Source organism: Pristiophorus japonicus, chromosome 16 (genome assembly GCF_044704955.1).
Source record: "Pristiophorus japonicus isolate sPriJap1 chromosome 16, sPriJap1.hap1, whole genome shotgun sequence".
Lineage (NCBI taxonomy): Eukaryota > Metazoa > Chordata > Chondrichthyes > Pristiophoridae > Pristiophorus > Pristiophorus japonicus.
In genome coordinates this window covers 19,267,152-19,288,844 of record NC_091992.1, presented here as the reverse complement: position 1 = coordinate 19,288,844, position 21,693 = coordinate 19,267,152, and positions in this window count along the sequence as shown.

Below are 21,693 nucleotides of genomic sequence, written 5' to 3'. Positions count from 1 at the left end.
ATTAGCCTGTCCAGCACTAGCCCCCTAGTGATAGTGATTATCTCAAGGTCCTCCCTTCCCACATTCCCGTGACCAGCAATTTTTGGCATGGTTTTTGTGTCTTCCACTGTGAAGACCGAAGCAAAATAATTGTTTAAGGTCTCAGCCATTTCCACATTTCCCATTATTAAATCCCCCTTCTCATCTTCTAAGGGACCAACATTTACTTTCGTCACTCTTTTCCGTTTTATATATCGGTAAAAGCTTTTACTGTCTGTTTTTATGTTTTGCGCAAGTTTACTTTCGTAATCTATCTTTCCTTTCTTTATTGCTTTCTTAGTCATTCTTTGCTGTCGTCTAAAATTTTCCCAATATTCTAGTTTCCCACTTACCTTGGCCACATTATACGCATTGGTTTTTAATTTGATACTCTCCTTTATTTCCTTGTTAATCCACGGCTGGTTATCCCTTCTCTTACCGCCCTTCTTTTTCACTGGAATATATTTTTGTTGAGCACTATGAAAGAGCTCCTTAAAAGTCCTCCACTGTTCCTCAATTGTGCCACTATTTAGTCTGTGTTCCCAGTCTACTTTAGCCAACTCTGCCCTCATCCCACTGTAGTCCCCTTTGTTTTAGCATAGTACGCTCGTTTGAGACACTACTTCCTCACCCTCAATCTGTATTACAAATTCAACCATACAGTGATCACTCATTCCGAGAGGATCTTTTACGAGATCGTTTATTATTCCTGTCTCATTACACAGGACCAGATCTAAGGTAGCTTGCTCCCTTGTAGGTTCTGTAACATACTGTTCTAAGAAACAATCCCGTATGCATTCTATGAATGCCTCCTCAAGGCTACCCCGTGCGATTTGATTTGACCAATCGATATGTAGGTTAAAATCCCCCATGATTACGGCCGTTCCTTTTTCACATGCCTCCATTATTCCCTTGATTATTGTCCGCCCCAAAGTGAAGTTTTTATTTGGGGGCCTATAAACTACGCCCACCAGTGACTTTTTCCCCTTACTATCTCTAATCTCCACCCACAATGATTCAACATTTTGTTCATTAGAGCCAATATCATCTCTCACAACTGCCCTGATATCATCCTTTATTAACAGAGCTACCCCACCTCTTCCCTTCTTGTCTATCTTTCCGAATTGTCAGATACCCCTGTATGTTTAATTCCCAGTCTTGGCCACCCTGCAACTATGTTTCTCTAATGGCCACCAAATCATACCCATTTGTCATGATTTGTGCCGTCAACTCATTTACTTTATTTCGAATGCTGCGTGCGTTTAGGTAGAGTGTTTTAATACTAGTTTTTAAACCATGATTTTTAGTTTTGACCCCTCCTGCAGCCCCTTTATATTCATACATATTGTCCCTTCCTATCACCTTGTGGTTTACACTTACCGCAGTGCTACTCTTCTCTGTTGCCTCCTGCCTTTTGCATTCTTTCTTGGGGTCCTGTTCATCTGAGCTCTCACCCGCTCCAACTAGCTCAGAGCCCTCTCCTGGGTTCCGAATGCTCCTCGCATTGAGGCACCGAGCTGTCATGCTTGCCTTTTTATTACACTTTGACCCTTTAGAATTTTGCTGTACAGTGGCCCTTTTTGTTTTTTGACTTGGGTTTCTCTGCCATCCACTTTTACTCATCTCCTTTCTGTCTTTTGCTTCTGTCTCCATTTTGTTTCCCTCTGTCTCCCTGCATTGGTTCCCATCCTCCTGCCATATTAGTTTAACTCCTCCCCAACAGCACTAGCAAACACTCCCCCTAGGACATTGGTTCCGGTCCTGCCTAGGTGCAGACCGTCTGGTTTGTACTGGTCCCACCTCCCCCAGAACCGGTTCCAATGCCCCAGGAATTTGAATCCCTCCCTGCTGCACCACTGTTCAAGCCACGTATTCATCTGAGCTATCCTGCGATTTCTACTCTGACTAGCACGTGGCACTGGTAGCAATCCCGAGATTACTACTTTTGAGGTCCTACTTTTTAATTTAGCTCCTAGCTCCTTAAATTCTTCTTGTAGGACCTCATCCCTTTTTTTACCTATATCGTTGGTACCAATGTGCACCACGACAACTGGCTGTTCACCCTCCCTTTTCAGAATGTCCTGCACCTGCTCCGAGACATCCTTGACCCTTGCACCAGAGAGGCAACATACCATCCTGGAGTCTCGGTTGTGGCCGCAGAAACGCCTTACAATTGAATCCCCTATCACTATCGCTCTCCCACTCTTTTTCCTGCCCTCCTGTGCAGCAGAGCCAGCCACGGTGCCATGAACTTGGCTGCTGTTGCCCTCCCCTGATGAATCATCCCCCTCAACAGTACTCAAAGCCGTGTATCTGTTTTGCAGGGGGATGACCGCAGGGGACCCCTGCACTACCTTCCTTGCACTGCTCTTCCTGCTGGTCTTCCATTCCCTATCTGGCTGTGGACCCTTCACCTGCGGTAAGACCAACTCGCTACACGTGCTACTCATGTCATTCTCAGCATTGTGGATGCTCCAGAGTGAATCCACCCTCAGCTCCAATTCCGCAACGCGGACCGTCAGGAGCTGGAGGCGGATACACTTCCCGCACACGTAGTCGTCAGGGACACCGGAAGTGTCCCTGAGTTCCCACATGGTACAGAAGGAGCATATCACGTGAACGAGCTCTCCTGCCATGACTTAACCCTTAGATACACTTAAATTGGCAACAACAATGCTAAAGTTTACTCACTGTTATAGAAGAGAAAAAAGAAGAACTACTCACCAATCACCAGCCAATCACTTACCCCCTTGGCTGTGACGTCACCTTTCTATTTCTTTCTACTTCTTTTTTGCCGTCTCCCTGTAGCTGCACAAGCTGGGCCCTTATAGGCCTCTCGCCGACCCCAGTCTCACGCCTCAGCGACGCACCTCCTCGACACTGGGCCCCGGACTTCCTGCTGTGCCTTATGTCACAAGAGACATAAACCATTGGTCATACATCGTTGCTGGAATATAATACACATAATATACTCGAAGTACAGATAATGCATTATTCAGAGGCTGGCTCAGCAGATTAGCCTTGGTCTTATTGAATGGCGGAGCAGGCTCGAGGGGCCGAATGGCCGATTCCTGCTCCTCTTTCTTATGTTCTTATATTAATTCACAGGATACCACTGCTATCGGAGTTAACCCTATAAAAGAAAGATAGATAGACTTGCATTTATATAACGTCTTTCACGACCACCGGATATCTCAAAGCGTTTTACAGCCAATGAAGTACTTCTGGAGTGTCGTAATGTGAGAAATGCGGCAGCCAATTTGCGCACAGTAAATTTCCAGTGTAATAATGACCAGATAACTTGTTTTTTTTGTTACGTTGATTGAGGGATAAATATTAGCCAGGACACTGGGGATAACTCCCCTACTCTCCTTCGAAATAGTGCCATGGGATCTTTTACATTCACCTGAGAGAGCAAACTGGGCCTCGGTTTAACGTCGCATTTGAAAGACGGCACCTCTGACAGTGCAGTGCTGAGGGAGTGGAGTGGAATGTCAGCCTGGCTTTTGGGTGCAAGTCTCTGCAGTGGGACTTGAACCCACGACCTTCTGACTCAGAGCTAAGAGTGCTACCCACTGAGCCAACACTATTAAAGAGGCTATTAGTGGGTGATAAGGATCCCACAGCACGAATAACAAAGAATATTAAAGTTTGCTCTAATCCCCTGGCCAATGTCTCTTCAGAAAATGTCCCTAGTTTACCCCAACACTCCCTCCCTGGCAACATATTTTGAAATTAATAATCTAAACAGGAAATTTTAAGACTTTTCCTCATAAAAGATGTTTTATTTGAAGAAAACTCAATTGTACTATTCAAGATACCAGTGAAAAATGCATGAGCAAAATAAAAAATGTAAGATGTCCTGAGGCAACTTCAAAAATGCAGTCTTCATATCAAGAGCTTTTGAAGTAATTTAGCTAAATTTTCCTGGTTGGATGCATGAGATAATATCACTCACATACTATCACTTTAGTTATTATAACCGCATTGATTCTAGAACATAAGAACATAAGAAATAGGAGCAGGATTAGGCCATAAGGCCCCTCGAGCCTGCTCCACCATTCAATAAGATCATGGATGATCTAAACATGGACTCAGCTCCACTTCCCTGCCCACTCACCATAACCCTTTACTCCCTTATTGCTCAAAAATCTGTCTATCTCCGCCTTAAATATATTCAATGACCCAGCTTCCACAGCTCTCTGGGGCAGAGAATTCCAGATTTACAATCCTCTGAGAAGAAATTTCTCTTCATCTCAGTTTTAAATGGGTGGCCCCTTATTCTAAGACTATGTCCCCAAGTTTTAGTTTCCCCTATGAGTGGAAATATCCTCTCTGCATCCACCTTGTCGAGCCCCCTCATTATCTTATAAGTTTCAATAAGATCACCTCTCATTCTTCTGAACTCCAATGTGTATAGGCCCAACCTACTCAACCTATCCCCATAAGTCAATCCCCTCATCTCCAGAATCAACCTAGTGAACCTTCTCTGAACAGCCTCCAATGCAAGTATATCCTTCCTTAAATACGGAGACCAAAACCTTACGCAGCACTCCAGGTGTGGCTCACCAATACCCTGTACAGCTGTAGTAGGACTTCTCTGCTTTTATACTCTATCCCCCTTGCAGAAAAGGCCAACATTCTGCGTTGCATGGCGCAGCTGGGGTAATTTTAATTTCCTCTGCTGGTGAAAATGGGGCGATAGTGGAGTTAATATTGACGTAGTGGACTTACCATCCCATTCCTGCTCTGCCGCCATATTAAGTGGGGACCTGTCATTAGGTGGCCCAGGAGCCTGCCTGAATCAGGGTGGCCCGGAGCCAACGAGCTGCCCAGGGAGTGCTGCTCACCAGCAGCCTGGTAATGTGGCCTGGCCCTCAAAATGGACCAAGGCCGCCCGCCTGGAAGGATCAGGTGACTGGCCCAGTCACGGTGCTGGACAATCGCTGAGAGTTCAATTCGACCATCATGTCTTTAAATGCACTTTCGCATTCTCAGGCCATCCCGAAGCACTTTATAACCAATGAATTATTTTCGAAATGCCGGTACTATTATTATGTAGGAAAACAGGGCGGCCGATTTGTGCACAGCATGATCCCACAAGCAGCAAATCAGTGAGTGAACTAGCTGATTTTTTTTTTGGTGGTGTTGGTTGAGGGAGAAATGTTGTCCAAGACACTGGATAACACCTCTGCTCGTGTCCAAATTGTTGTGTATCTGTAATGCATGCACTCCCATGTTCCGCCACCAGGGAGCGCATCCCCTGAAGTCCCAACAAGATCCCAGCATCACTTGGGAGTACTGTATATAAGCCGGCCCTAAGGCGTGTTCCTCACTCTGGAGTGTCTTAATAAAGACTGAGGTCACTGTTACTTTAACCTCCCTGTGTGCAGTCCCATCTGTGTTAGGAACACAACACAAACCGTGCCACAGAATCTTTTATGTCCGCCTGTTTGGGCAGATAGGGCCTCGATTTAACATCTCATCTGAAGATGGTGCCTCCACCAATACTGCACTCCCTCAGGTTGGACTAAGGTCCTGGAGTGGGGCTTGAACGCGGTGTGCTGCAAGTCAGAGGCAAGAGTGCTACCAACTTAAGAACATAAGAATTAGGAGCAGGAGTAGCTCATACGGCCCCTCGAGCCTGCTCCGCCATTCAATAAGATCTTGCTGATCTTCAACCTCAACTCCACTTTCCCACCTGATCCCCATAATCCCTTGATTCATCTACAATGCAAACATCTTTAAATCTATCCATCTCTCGATTAATCTTATCTATCAATCTATTCATCTTATATATCTATCTATCTATCTTATCTATCTATCACACGGTGATTATTCACTGTGCAGATAGGACAAAACAGGAGATTGTTTTCTCACTGAAAAGTTTTTAACAAAAATATAAGTGTCATCCTTCCACATTGTTTAGTTCCAATCCGAACTCTGACCTGTTCATCTGTGGCGGGGTTGGGGAGGAGGGAAGAAAAGTCGGTGTTGATACGGTGAGCAACACCAGCTCTTCTGCCTTGCTGTAATCAAGGACAGGCTTCTATTAATCAAGGCTGCATAACAACTGAAGCTTTGCATTTCGCCAGCCACAAAAAAAGTCAATATGGCCGCTGTCATTCTACGCTGCGATGTATATCAAACAGTTTTATGTTTACTGCCACCTGGTTTTATAGGCCCTTCTTCGGGATGAATTTCATTTAGCTTGAGAGAAAAATAAACAGCTGTTAAAATACTAATGTCACTTTATGACATTTGACATGAAAACCATCAACAAAGACAAGCTCATGCAGTAAAAGTGTCCAAAAAATTGAAACGGATACTTTTAAAGTAAGTGCAAGGCCTGCACTGAGCTGCGTCTGTATGAGGTGATAATCCTTAATGAATTTTTTTGACAGACACTTTAATTTGCTAACTCTAAAATGGAATTAGTCCTTTAAAAGAGTACATTAAGCTGGGTGTGGAAAGATTGGGCTTAGCCCTATCGGCTAACCAAAGCGTCTGTATATCAAAGTACATGTGTTAATCTGAATGTGAATATGTTGACTGCGACAGATTCATCCTTTCTCCTTTTTTACGTCCACCTCATCATACTGTAGGCATTTTTCAGGCACAATCATTTGGCTCTAAATAAAATGATCTGCCCATGGAATCAAAGTGAATGTTTGAGCCTGAACCCTTTCAACTTTCTCTTCCTCCACTTTCGACTCTCTCGCAGGTGCTGATGCATGTGGACACTGTTTGAGGATGCTGGTCGTTCCGTAATGGCTCGTGAAAGCGCCATTCTTGGAATGCGCCCCTGGACGGTGAGTGCCCGCAGGCTGTGGGCACACAGAGGGCATGACAGCCAGATCCCATCTTGTCCTCACCCAACCTCGAAGCGCCCTGCACGTTCCAGCGAGGGTCAATGCACAACAAATCGAGCAGGTGAACACAAGGGCCCAGAAATTGCGGTCGGAGACGTCCCGTGGACGGATGCCTCCGACCTGAAAGATTTCTGCGAGTATACCTGGTGGGCCCGGGAGGTTCGGAGACTCGTGGTCCTGGGCCTCTACGCCTTACGCCTGCTTTTATCAGTCGTAAGAATTTCAAGGGCATTCGCTGGGCAATAGCCCAACTCTCCGTCCGCGGAGGCCCTTTACTTACGGATGCGTGCGATCAGTCAAGCGCACGTGCTTCGCACACCTAAACCCGGAACTTGTGGCACCCTGTGGGCGGGTGCACACCACGTATGCATCCATTGGGGCTGCACATTCTGGGCCATTTTTTCTTCCTTCCTAGCCTGGGGACATTGAAGCCAACTGCAGGCAACCTCGGCCAAGGCTGGTTAGCTCAGCACGGATCATACTTTGAGGCCTTCCAGCTCCGTAGTGCTCAGCATCACAGCACATGGCCTATTTCTCTGCTGAACTCATCTCTTTTGGTATTACTTCCTCCTGTGAGTCTTCGTTCACTGTGAACTGGCACTTAACATTCAACCAAACTGTCACACTGTAATTATTAACAAAAAGGACCATTTTATTCCTGCTGTAAAAACACTGCTCTAAATAACCCATATAATGAACAAGTCATACCTGTATAATAATTAATAATAATATTCCAGTAAAGCTATAAATATGGACATGTAGAAAGTCTAGTAACATAGGGTTCAAGTTTCAGGCCGTGCCTAGAACGGCGCAGCTCTGACATGGACGCCCATTAGGTGCGACAAAAATCTACCTCGTAATTCTTGGGCTCCTTGCTGGTCTCTGGGAGCTCGACGCGGCGCGCAGACAGCAGCAGGGGGCGGAGCCACAGAGGCGTGCCGATTCTGCAACTGGAGGGGGCGGGGCTAAGTCAAATGAGGGAACGTCGTGCCAGCAGCCCTGCGCGTGCGCGTTGGAGCGTGCGCGCATGCGCAGTAGCCCAGAAACATTGGCACTCAGCCATTTTTAAAGGAACTTAAAGAAAAGTGGCGATTTGTCTGGTGGACCTCTGGAAAGGGTTGGAATTGAATTTTGGTGATTTTTTGGTGTCTGAAGGAGTGCTTTTAGTAGCACTGTTGAATAAATCACCTGCTGAAATCAGTGAGAGCAGCTTTTCACTGCTAAACTTCCAGAATAGGTGCAGCATAGGTGCATGCAAATTAAGGACTGTGTGTTTTGAAAAATAAGAGTGTCAATTCAATACAGCAATAGAACAACGTCCACCAAGAACAAAGAATTTCTTGCATGAGGAAGTGGAGATATTAGTCAACGTCATTGAGCAGAGATGGCAGGAGCTAGATACCAGCAACAGAGGTCGCATAAAAGTGCCACCTAAAGAAATGAAGAAACGCTGGAACCAAGTTGCAGAAGATTACTGCGCAGTGGTGCATACCAGGAGATCTGGAAGCCAGTGTAAAAAGAAATGGCACGACCTTGGTCAAGTAGTTAGTGTAAGTAATATTTTCATTTTTTAATGTAATCGTAATTGTAACGTGACTATCTGTATGTCCCACCCTGCAGAAAAACGTACTCTGTAAAAAGTTATATTTTACTCTTTGCAGAAGAAATTGGCCCACAACAAAAGGGAGGCAACTCGGACAGGAGGAGGCGTGCCCAATCTGTATCCACTGACACCCTTGGAACAAAGGGTAGCTGCTATGATGAATCGTACATGGAGAAAAGCAATCGGTACAGCACAAGCTGGGCCCACACGTGAGGAAGAGGTAAGTCCTGAAAATGCATCGTGGCCCTTCAAATCAACCTGCTGCCTGGCCTGCTATGTGTGAGAGTACTCATGCCACCCATCCGGCCCCCTCCCTTACTGTTAAACATTTGATTGTTCTGATTTATTTTGCAGAACATGATGATGATGACGATGATGATTCTACTGCCAACCCTGAGGATCCTGAAGATACAGAACAAGAACCAGTACAACCAGATGCGGATGATCAAGACTGGATGATGGCGGCGATGACTGAAATGTCTACAGGGGAGAGCTTCCAAGTTAATGTTTTTGAGCCCCCATTAAGGGGCATCAGAGTTTCAACCCTTAGCATAGGTTCTGGTTCCACCTTCGTTGGTTTGGATTCCGATGTTGCGGGTCCCAGTGGTGCTGGTGATATAATGGAGCAGTTTACACCCATTCACCCACCATCCCAGCCCACGACTCATACTCGAGTGCTGTCGTCTGGAACACCGAGCGCCCCACCATCCCAGCCTGCGCCTCCTTGTGTAGTGGTGCCGTTTGGAACACCGAGCGCCCCACCGTCCCAGCCCGAGCCTCTCTCTCTAGTACTGCTGTCTGGAGCATAGAGTGCCCCACCGTCCCAGCCCGAGCCTCTCTCTCTAGTACTGCTGTCTGGAGCATAGAGTGCCCCACCGTCCCAGCCCGTGCCTCTCTCTAGTACTGCCATCTGCAACACCGAGCGTCCCACCGTCCCAGCCCGCGTTTCCCTGTGTAGTGGCGCCGTTTGGAACACCGAGCGTCCCACTGTCCCTGCCCACGCCTCCCAGTGCAGTGGTGCCGCGAGGCAGACCCAGGCAGAGGAGAAGGAGATTGGAGACACGCTCTCCTGAGATGCAGCGTGCAACAGATGCTGCTCAGGTTGTGGCATTGGGTATGGAGACCAATGAGCTTACCCGATCACTCATCGGTAGCGTCAGTGCAGTGGGTGAAGAGGTGACGGTTCTGACGGGAGAAATAGCGGTAATGACACGGGAATTTAGGGAGGGAATGTCCGAGGGAGTGTAATCGACGGCACAGGCCGTCAGGGAGGGCATGCAAGTGACGGCACAGGCCCTCATGGAGGTAGCTGCTGCAATAAGGGCACACATCCCCGCCAATCAAATAACACCCCCATGAGGAAGTGAACATTCACTGAGATGTGGATGAGAGATGGTTACAGCCTTTCTTTGCTGCTTTTGTTCTTGTTCTTGATGTAGCTGTAGTAGTGTTTTTCAAATTGAAATTGTTTTGTAAGCTTTACAACTTATTTTGTAACTTATTTAATTTTGCACCTAAAAAGTGATCTTGAAGTTTAAGTGATCTGAAGAGTGTAAGATTTTTCACATTGAAATTTTTTGTAACTTTACAAGTTTATAAGTGATTTTAAAGTTTTTAAGTGATCTTCAAGAGTCATATTACAAAGTGAAGTTTGATACAACAAATATTTTATTACAGTGACGTTAACTTTTCAATAAAATATTTTTTCTTTAAAACTGATTCATCTTCCATTAACACAACACAACGTAGGAACAACTGCAAAGAATAAACATGTCCATGTGCAACAGTGGTCGCAGAGCCCTCAGGCATCAGTAGTTGAAGCGTTCACGGATGAGCTGCTGGTACAGAGCTTGAACAATCATTAAAGGAGCACGATGGACGGCCCTCCTCCAACCTCGTGCTCCGGCATCAGGCACTTGCATGCTTTCCTGATCGTTGTCATCATCCACATCCTGCTCTTCCAAAATACTATCATCATGCACTGGACCCTCACGTGGGTCTTCTGGTTCCACTACCAACTCCTGCTGCCTCATGATGGTTAAGTTATGGAGCATGCAGCACACAACAGTGAAGTGACCGACAATCTGAGGAGAGTATAGCAAGTGGCCTCCGGAATGGTCCAGGCATCGGAATCGCTGTTTCAATATGCCAATGGTCCTCTCAATGATGCTGCGCGTCGCAATGTGCGCCATGTTTTATTGACGGTCAGCATCTGTCCGTGTCACGCGTAGGGGCGTCATGAGCCAGGTGGTCAGGCCGTACCCTTTGTCTCCCAGTAGCCAGCTCTGCCCTTCTGGCTGCTGCTCAAACATGTCAGATAGAACGCTGTCGCGTAGGATGAACGCATCATGGGTGCTGCCAGGGTATCTCGCATCGACTGACATGATGCGCTGCTTGTCGTCACACACGAGCTGCACATTGATGGAGTGGAAACTTTTTCTATTCCTGTACTGTTCAGAATCCTCCACAGGTGCTCACAAGGCTATGTGGGTACAATCAATGCAGCCCTGTACCTTTGGGAAGCCAGCAATCCTGAAGAAGCCCACAGCCCTGTCATGGATCGCTTGTGCGGTCATTGGGAAATTGATGAAGTCATTCCTCCGCGCATACAGTGCAGCTGTGATCTGGTAAACGCAGGCATGTTTTGCACGTTGAGAGATAGCGCACACACATCTCCAGTTGTAGCCTGAAACGATACCGAGGCAGAGAAGGCAAGTGCAGCTGTTACCTTCACTTCAACAGACAAGGCAGTTGGCGTTCTGCTTCTGGGCTGCAAATCTCAACGACAACTTCTCTACGGAAACGCAGCCTTTTGACACAATCAGCCTCGCTCATGTCCAGGTACGAGCGCCTGGCTCGATATTGCCGACGTGGGTAAGGTCTCCAGCCCATCAGCCTACGGGCTATGACGTTCCTGGTGCGGTGAGCTCTAATCAATTCTCTCCTATGCAGTGAATTGCTGGCGAACCATTGCATAATCTGTGGTGTTGACAATGCAGCACCCATTCTGCAATTACAAATTTAAGTTTCAAACTGGCTATCTGGCTGCCTCTCCCTGTCCCTGGCCGAATGGCCTCAGTCTCCCTTGCAGCTCGAAGGCTGCTTGCTGTGTCTTCGGCTGCCGTCGAGCCACTGACGCCGTCCCTGTCTCCTACATGGAAGGAAGGCCAGCCTGAAGCACCGCAGCTCGAAGGCTGCTGCTGCTTCACACAGGTAGGAATATTCAATGTTCTGTATTTGCTTTGTTTATAATTTTTTATTCAGGATGGCTCTTTATTTGTATAAGTAAGACTGTTGAATGCTTGTGGAATTTAATTACTTCCCTTCCCCCCCCCCCCTGTTCCCTACACCTGATTTGTAACCTACACCTGATTTGTAAAGGTTTTTCTGAGCGTACAAAAATCTAGACTTGCTCCATTCTAAGTTAGTTTGGAGTAGGTTTTCACTGCCTAAACTTGCAAAATGGGCGTAAGTGGCCGGACACGCTCCCTTTTGAAAAGAAAAATCTGTTCCAAAATGAAACTGTTCGAACTGACTAGAACTGGAACAAACTAAATGCCGAGAATTGCAATTTCTAAGATACTCCATTCTAAACCAGTTGCTCCAAAAAAATTGGAGCAACTGGTTTAGAATGGAGTATCTTAGAAATTGGAGCAACTCAGGCTGAAACTTGACCCCAATATGTGATGCATTATTAGTTTATTAAAACAATTTGCTCCATTTGCTCCATCTGTCCATCAGAACTGGACAGGTTCCACAAGTATTCAGGGAACCTCCGGAACATTAATACAAAGTGACTGTTCCAGTTCAGGTTTTTTTTCACAACTCCTGTTGTCCTGTTCATGGCTAAACGGCAGCTTCCATAAGCAGACCAAGCTCCTTATGAATCAAAGCTTGCTTACCTAAGGGTTGTAAATCTTTGGAGTAGTTGAAGATATTCAAGGCTGAGATCGCTAGATTTTTGGACTCGAGGGGAATCAAGGGATTTTGGGATAGGGCAGGAAAGTGGAGTTGAGGTCGAAGATCAGCCGTGATCTTATTGAATGGCGGAGCAAGCTCGAGGGGCCGTATGGCCTACTCCTGCTCCTATTTCGTACGTTGTTATTCGCTGCAGTAAATCGGACAGCATGCCCAGGTTTAATCATTAATCCCTAATTGCGATAAACTATTCACCGGAGACTACTTGGAACGTCCCCCAGGATTCTCCCGTCACTTCCAAATGTGAATACCACCACGCCATCGGAATAATGTGTACAGGTCAAGCTTATATATAGAAGGAAGAATAGAGAGAAGCACATTGCAGAGCAAAATACTGAAACATCACAATAGTCAAACTTTCATAATATACGAACCATTTAGAACAAGGTTGTTTAAAATACAATTATTAATGGAAAATTATATGGGATAATTCTTTACGGAGATCCCACTGGCCTGTATTATCAAAGAGACAAACAGGGAACAGAAGGCTACAATCTTGTCCGTCAATGATTAAACACATGTTTCTTGATTGTAATCAAAAATGTTAACTATTTCTAATATTTAGGTGTACTGTGACTTCCAAGTAAATGTTTACTTTTGCTTTTGACACATGACACGCCTTTGGAAACCACAACCCTAGTTGTGTGGTTAATTGGGAATCTGTTTATCAAATACCCATTGTCCTTCAAAGAAAGTATCATTTCTTCACTTGAGATCAAAGGCTTGCTGGGGCATCAGCTCCGACCCACTGTGTGCGGCAGCCATTACAGTGTTTCAAGGCAATGCTTGGATTCCATTTCCAGCCGACACAAGACTACACTGGTATCCAACATACATAAAATATCCACACCTCATAAAACCAAAACCCTACTTTTGCCACAGAAATGTCACTGCATTAAGTGCATGGCACATAAAAATGATACTGAAGTGTTTTACATCTATCACATTGCTGTTTCTAGGAGCTTGCTGTGCAAAATTGGCTGCCACGTTGCCCACATTACAACACTTCAAAAAGTACTTCATTGGCTGTAAAGTGCTTTGAGATGTCTGGTGGTCGTGAAAGGCGCTATATAAATGCAAGTCTTTTTTCTTTCTATAAAACATTGCAGAGAAACTCTCTCTCTCTGTCAGCGGGTCCAAATATTATTCTGGATGCGGAGATTCAACATCGCCTCCAGTGCGCCAGTGCAGCCTTCGGCCGCCTGGGGAAAAGAGTGTTCGAAGACCAGGCCCTCAAACCTATCACCAAGCTCATGGTCTACAGGGCTGTAGTAATACCCGCCCTCCTGTATGGATCAGAGGCATGGACGATGTACAGAAGGCACCTCAAGTCGCTGGAGATATATCACCAACGATGTCTCCGCAAGATCCTGCAAATCCCCTGGGAGGACAGACACCAGTGTCCTCGCCCAGGCTAACATCCCTAGCATTGAAGCATTAACCACACTCGATCAGCTTCGCTGGGCAGGCCACTTCGTTCGCATGCCAGACAAGACTCCCTAAGCAAACGAGCCAAAGGTGGGCAGCGGAAACATTACAAGGACACTCTCAAAGCCTCCCTGGTGAAGTGCGACATCACCACTGACACTTGGGAGACCCTGACCGAAGACTGCCCTAGGTGGAGAAAATAAATCCGGGAGGGCGTTAAGCTCCAAGAATCTCAACGCTGCGAGCGTGAAGATGTCAGGCGCAGGCAGCGGAAGGAGCGTGTGGCAAATCAGTGCCACCACCTCCCCACCCTGTCCCCCGATGAATATCTGTCCCACCTGTGACAGGGTCTGTGGCTCTCGTGTTGGACTGTTCAGCCACCAAAGAACTCACTTTAGGAGTGGAATCAAGTCTTCCTCAATTTTGAGGGACTGCCTATGATGATGACACTCGTTTCTTCATGACGGAACCAAGGCAAAACTGATGGCCATTGGTAACATTAATAGAAGATGTATCTTGAACTTCAACAGTCAAACTTTAGCAGGAACAATAGCCAATTGTTGAGAAGCTATTGTGTGTATAGGGTGTTTATGGCAGTGGCACATTTTTGGTGTTCAGATGATACACTCTCACAATTTACAATGCCAACTCGTCAAGCATGTTATTACCTTGCAACACCTCAAGCCATTGTTTAATTCTTGTTTTATTGATTGGTTACAACCCATGTATTCACCACTTGAACTGCTGCCGTGTCTACAATGCTGATATAACGAGTTGGGCGAGAGGAGACGCCTACAATGTTACTTGATACTTCCTGTGTTCAGAAATGAGAATTACTTGTAGTTCATGATGAGCAGGGACTTCTGATGGTGACATTTTATAACCTAACAACGCAATTTGTAATACACACATTTTTAATGTGTGTTACCCTAGTTTACTAGATTTGCATTCACAGTGTATTGAGACACCCATTATGGCCCGGGATTTGTGGTGAATGATAAGAGCAAGCGAACAGTTTTCGCTGCTTTTACCCCTTTGAAACTGACCGCAACTTCAGGATGTCGCACATGCGCATCTTAACACGGAAATCCTGGGGTTATGGTCAGTCATTCACTGCTCCGACACTGGCTGGAGCGTGGGCAGGTACAGCAGGAGCGGCGAGGTCGGGGCGAAGGAGCAGCAAGAGATTGCAGAGCGACGTGACCGGGGCCCAGGAGAGGTGGGAGTTTGGGGCCTCGAAGAGACGAGGACCCAGGGGCAGCACGGGCCCAGCCCACACTGCGATATGTGCGCGCACTAGGTCCGTGCAGCAGAGCTGGTCTCCAGTTGTCTTGGCTAATCCTTGCCACTGGACCAAGACCTAGCTCTGTCAAGCCCGTGTGGTGGCTGGTGTGCAACGGTCACCCCACGTTAAAAAAATCTACGCACAGGCATCTTCCACCCTTCAACATGTAGTTCGGGATCTGGAATATTAGGTCCTTCATCGAAACACCTGTGAACTTATCCCTTTTTGGTGGAAGCATCATCCTCGATACAAGGGACCGCCTTAGAAGACGACGACGACTCTCTGTGCTGTGATAGCTGGCAATCGGTGTAATCTGTGGAATCAGGGCAACTGATGAAAACTTGAGTTCTTCTATGGTAATATCGCTGTTAAATACCCCATTAAAAGTTAGAGCCTTTTGGATTAGGTGTAACTGGGGTTTCAACAGCATATTGGCTGCTAAACAAAAGTTATGGCCATGAAAAACAAATTTTAATTTTGTGGAGTGTCAAATTTAACCATTTTTAATAAAAATTACAATTTTTAAGAAACTTTCTTTTGTTTTTAAAGTTTTTTCATCTTTATTTCAGGTTTACCTTTGCCCATGTGAGAGCCCCAATCTTTGTTTTGCTCTCTAACATTTTTAAAAGTTGGAATCAAAGGAGCTTACTCACTTCCTGGTTTGCTGACAGTGAGAATTCTGCATTGTGATTGGCTGCTTAGACAGCTTGTTGGCGTCACAGCAAGCTCGCATCAGCGATTCCCCATTAACTTCATCATCATCATTATCATCATAGGCAGTCCCTCATATCAAGGATGACTTGCTTCCACGCCAAAAAGGGATGAGTTCACAGGTGTTTCAATGAAGGACCTGAGATTCCACCAAACCATTAACTTAAACTGATCTCAATTACATGTCGGAAAAGCCGAACTGCTCGGCACAGAGATCGTGAGATCGAGAGATCTTTGTGGGAGGCTTACACTCGGGGCCAGTGGTGAACGCCTTTGCTTCACCGTTGACCACAAATTACGGGCCAACCCATTTAGCGGTGGGCTGAACGCTGTGCAGTTTGGGCGCAGGCCTGTGCCTTGCTAAATTGGTTATCGTTGCACCCGTTTCATGCCTGGAAAACAGGCGCTGTTGATTTAGACCCCAGTGGAGGGCTCCAAAGGTTAGCCGAATCCTGTTCCCTACACGCTTGCACTTTCTGGGAGGAGTCACTGGGTGGCAATCAGGAGCACAAATCCCAACTGATCTTATTCTCCTTTGCCCGGCACTGCAGTACCCATCCAACATGCTCCCCAAGCTTAGATCTTCAAACTCACACTCGGCCAGGGTTCAAACCCGGAAACCTCCTGCTCACGCTACGCCAAGTAATCCATTTAGGCAATGAGCCGTGAAGGGAGTCCTAGAGCGTGCAGCCTTGCTAACACTTTGTGTAATTGTGTTCAATTGCTGTTCGCACTTACATAGAAACATAGAAACATAGAAAATAGGTGCAGGAGTAGGCCATTCGGCCCTTCGAGCCTGCACCGCCATTCAATAAGATCATGGCTGATCATTCCTTCAGTACACATTGGCCAGATATTTTCCTGACACAAGGCAACAGTCCATCATTTCCCTGAATAAAAGAGGCATGAATTTCAGCTTGACAACAGTGGGTAGCAATGCCAGTGTTAACGCTATTTTCCAGCTGGCACTGCCAGTAATTATGGGATGTTGCCGAGAGCCAGTATTTCCCCCCACACTCAGAGTGTAGGGTAGAGAGCTCCAGTCAGGACTCACAGAAAGAGATATGGAGGTTTGGACCCATCAACCCTCCACCTGATTTTCCCTGTTAATAATTTGAGCGACGCCCCACCCACAGCAGAGATAATTAGAGAGTACCCTGCCCATTAATTTGGTGGCAATATGCCAAGTGATATACTCATCATCTGCGTGGAATTACTGCCCACTGTTCCCAGAGGTTCTTTCACCGCAAATAGGCAACTCACAGCAGAGGGAGCCTATTCCGCAGGCATTTAGAGATTCCATTTTTATCTTCCGCACAATTGTATAAAAGTTAGCTTTATGAATGGAAATGCACTCGTCACGGTATAAACCAGCTTGTACTCGCCCAACTGAAAATCGTGCCAAGAATGTTCCATTCATTTCCTACAGACTTGTTTGTGAGGCTAAAAGCTGTTCCCTTTATTCATAGTTAAGCCTCTCACTGGCGCACGGGTTTAATACGATCATCATGAATTGTTTTATACCTGTGGTGAAAGACAATCTAGGACTGAGTATCAGGAGGAAGTTGTCTTTCGCCGAGTGATCAACGCATGGAGTGAGCATCAGGGCAGCAGAGGTTAAAAACTCTGGAGTCATTTAAGGGACAGTGAGATAGTATGATGGGTTCAGGGGAGAGGGGCTGTCGGTTCCTCCTGGAAGAGTGAGTTAAGATGGTCCGTGGAACAATGTTAAAACAAAAATACTGTAGGCTAAGATCCTTCAATAACCTTATCGTCAGGTATCTGTGAGGAATCAACCCGTACCAGTTGTTCCTAGAGGACAAGATTCCCTCTTGTCAGCTGTGGCTCAGTGGGTAGCACACTCGCATTTGAGCCAGAAGATTGTGTGTTCAAGTCCCCCACTCCAGGGACTTGAGCACAAAAAGATCTAGGGTGACACTCCAGTGCAGTGCTGCACTGTCAGAGGTGCCGTCTTTCAGATGAGATGTTAAACTGAGGCCCCATCTGCTCTCTCAAGTGGACATAAAAGATCCCGTGGTACTATTTTGAAGAAGAGCAGGGGAGTCATCCCTGGTGTCTTGGCCAATTTTTATCCCTCAATCAACATAACAAAAAACAGATTATCTGGGTCATTTTCACATTGCTGTTTGTGGGAGGAAGTGCCTGGCATCTGCCTCTACTCTCTCTCAGTGGTGTGCCAAAGATTTTAAAATAACTACCTCATTGCGGCATTGCTCCCGGGCAAGCTGGGCTACTATCTGCTGACATTTCTGAGTCTGCAAATGGAAGTAAGAGTGTGATCTTTTATAGGTTAGCCCAGGTTGGAGGAACTTGCTTCCCTCCCCTGAAACCTCTCGTTCCACGGAAAATGATGAACACTGGGTGTTGGGGGAAACCAAGGCAAAGCAATGAAAAAAAAGCCATCGCATTTCCACAAAACTAGAACAGATTTTGCTCTTCCTGTCTCAACAGAGTGATCACTGCATGACACTACTCCTTTCATTTTACAGTCACTCAACAACAATAATTTGCACTTATATAGCGCCTTTAACCTAGTAAAAAACATCCCAAGGCACTTCAAAGGAGCATTATCAATGAAAATTCGACACCGAGCCAAAATAAGGAGATATTAGACCAGGCAGTTTGGTCAAAGAGGTAGGTTTTAAGGAGCGTCTTAAAGGAAGAGAGAGAGGGAGAGAATTCCAGAGCTTAGGGCCTCGGCAGCTCAAGACACGGCCACCAATGGTTGAGCGATGAAAATCGGGCATGCGGAAGAGGCCAGAATTGGAGGAACACAAGAGATCTCGGAGGGTTTTAGGGCTGGAGAAGGTTACAGAGATAGGGATGGGCGGAGGCCATGGAAGGAGTTGCAAACAAGACTGAGAATTTTAACATCGAGGCTTTGCTGGACCAGGAGTCAATCTAGGTCAGTGAGCACAGGGGTGATGGGCGAGCGGGACGTGGTGCGAGTTAGGACACGGGCATGCTGGGTTCTGAGTGCCCCCAGAATGCAAACATAAGGCCTTAATCTGACATAATATTCACAGGCCCACATTCCTTGTGGGTCCACAATGCCAACAGTTCCCAGCAGGACTGGCTCTTCATAATTAGAAATCAGCAGAGCTCAGGAGAACCATATGTCTGTTGTCGGCTGTGTTCCTCATTGAGTAAAAGTACGCAAGTATGTCAGTTTTGTTCAACAGACCAGTAACAGCTCGGGGCTTCTTCAAATAAATGTTTTAACTTAGAAACCAATATCTGAAACATAATTAGGTTCAGAAATTTGATGCATATCGGCCAGACCGGGTAAGAACAGCAGATTTCCTTCCTAAAGGACATCAGTGAAACCAGGTGGGTTTTTATGACAATTCGATAGTTTCATGGTCACCATTACTGACACTAGCATTTTATTCCGGATTTGTTTTTTTTTTAAATTGAATTTAAATTCCCCAGCTGCCGTGATGGAATTTGAACTCTTGTCTCTGGATCATTAGTCCAGGACTCTGGATTGTTCGTCCAGTAACATAACCACTATGCGATCGTTCCTGTATCAGTCACCAAGCTGTGAAAAGATTGCAATAGAATCATAACAGTCGCCTCCTTGGTACCATCACGGGAGGATCATCACCACAAGAATTGCAGTGGCTCAAGGAGCAGGCCCACCTGACGAAAGGTCAGCGACCTGAAACACTAACTCTGTTTCTCTCTCCACAGATGCTGCTTGACCTGCCGAGTATTTCCAGCATTTTCTGTTTTTATTTCAGCGTAGGGCAACTAGGGATGGACACATTCAAATAATAAAGAGTTTCCATTTTTGTTTACGCATAGAAACATAGAAACATAGAAACATAGAAAATAGGTGCAGGAGCAGGCCATTCAGCCCTTCTAGCCTGCACCGCCATTCAATGAGTTCATGGCTGAACATGAAACTTCAGTACCCCCTTCCTGCTTTCTCGCCATAACCCTTGATCCCCCGAGTAGTAAGGACTTCATCTAACTCCCTTTTGAATATATTTAGTGAATTGGCCTCAACAACTTTCTGTGGTAGAGAATTCCACAGGTTCACCACTCTCTGGGTGAAGAAGTTTCTCCTCATCTCGGTCCTAAATGGCTTACCCCTTATCCTCAGACTGTGACCCCTGGTTCTGGACTTCCCCAACATTGGGAACATTCTTCCTGCATCTAACCTGTCTAAACCCGTCAGAATTTTAAACGTTTCTATGAGGTCCCCTCTCATTCTTCTGAACTCCAGTGAATACAAGCCCAGTTGATCCAGTCTTTCTTGATAGGTCAGTCCCGCCATCCCGGGAATCAGTCTGTTGAATCTTCGCTGCACTCCCTCAATAGCAAGAATGTCCTTCCTCAAGTTAGGAGACCAAAACTGTATACAATACTCCAGGTGTGGCCTCATAAAGGCCCTGTACAACTGTAGCAACACCTCCCTGCCCCTGTATTCAAATCCCCTCGCTATGAAGGCCAACATGCCATTTGCTTTCTTAACCGCCTGCTGTACCTGCATGCTAACCTTCAATGACTGATGTACCATGACACCCAGGTCTCGTTGCACCTTCCCTTTTCCTAATCTGTCACCATTCAGATAATAGTCTGTCTCTCTGTTTTTACCACCAAAGTGGATAACCTCACATTTATCCACATTATACTTCATCTGCCATGCATTTGCCCACTCACCTAACCTATCCAAGTCACTCTGCAGCCTAATAGCATCCTCCTCGCAGCTCACACTGCCACCCAACTTAGTGTCATCCGCAAATTTGGAGATACTGCATTTAATCCCCTTGTCTAAATCATTAATGTACAATGTAAACAGCTGGGGCCCCAGCACAGAACCTTGCGGCACCCCACTAGTCACTGCCTGCCATTCTGAAAAGTACCCGTTTACTCCTACTCTTTGCTTCCTGTCTGACAACCAGTTCTCAATCCATGTCAGCACACTACCCCCAATCCCATGTGCTTTAACTTTGCACATTAATCTCTTGTGTGGGACCTTGTCGAAAGCCTTCTGAAAGTCCAAATATACCACATCAACTGGTTCTTCTTTGTCCACTTTACTGGAAACATCCTCAAAAAATTCCAGAAGATTTGTCAAGCATGATTTCCCTTTCACAAATCCATGCTGACTTGGACCTATCATGTCACCATTTTCCAGATGCACTGCTATGACATCCTTAATAATTGATTCCATCATTTTACCCACTACTGAGGTCAGGCTGACCGGTCTATAATTCCCTGTTTTCACTCTCCCTCCTTTTTTAAAAAGTGGGGTTACATTGGCTACCCTCCACTCCATAGGAACTGATCCAGAGTCAATGGAATGTTGGAAAATTACTGTCAATGCATCCGCTATTTCCAAGGCCACCTCCTTAAGTACTCTGGGATGCAGTCCATCAGGCCCTGGGGATTTATCGGCCTTCAATCCCATCAATTTCCCCAACACAATTTCCCGACTAATAAAGATTTCCCTCAGTTCCCCCTCCTTACTAGACCCTCTGACCCCTTTTATATCCGGAAGGTTGTTTGTATCCTCCTTAGTGAATACCGAACCAAAGTACTTGTTCAATTGGTCTGCCATTTCTTTGTTCCCCGTTATGACTTCCCCTGATTCTGACTGCAGGGGACCTTCGTTTGTCTTTACTAACCTTTTTCTCTTTACATACCTATAGAAACTTTTGCAATCCACCTTAATGTTCCCTGCAAGCTTCTTCTCGTACTCCATTTTCCCTGCCCTAATCAAACCCTTTGTCCTCCTCTGCTGAGTTCTAAATTTCTCCCAGTCCCCA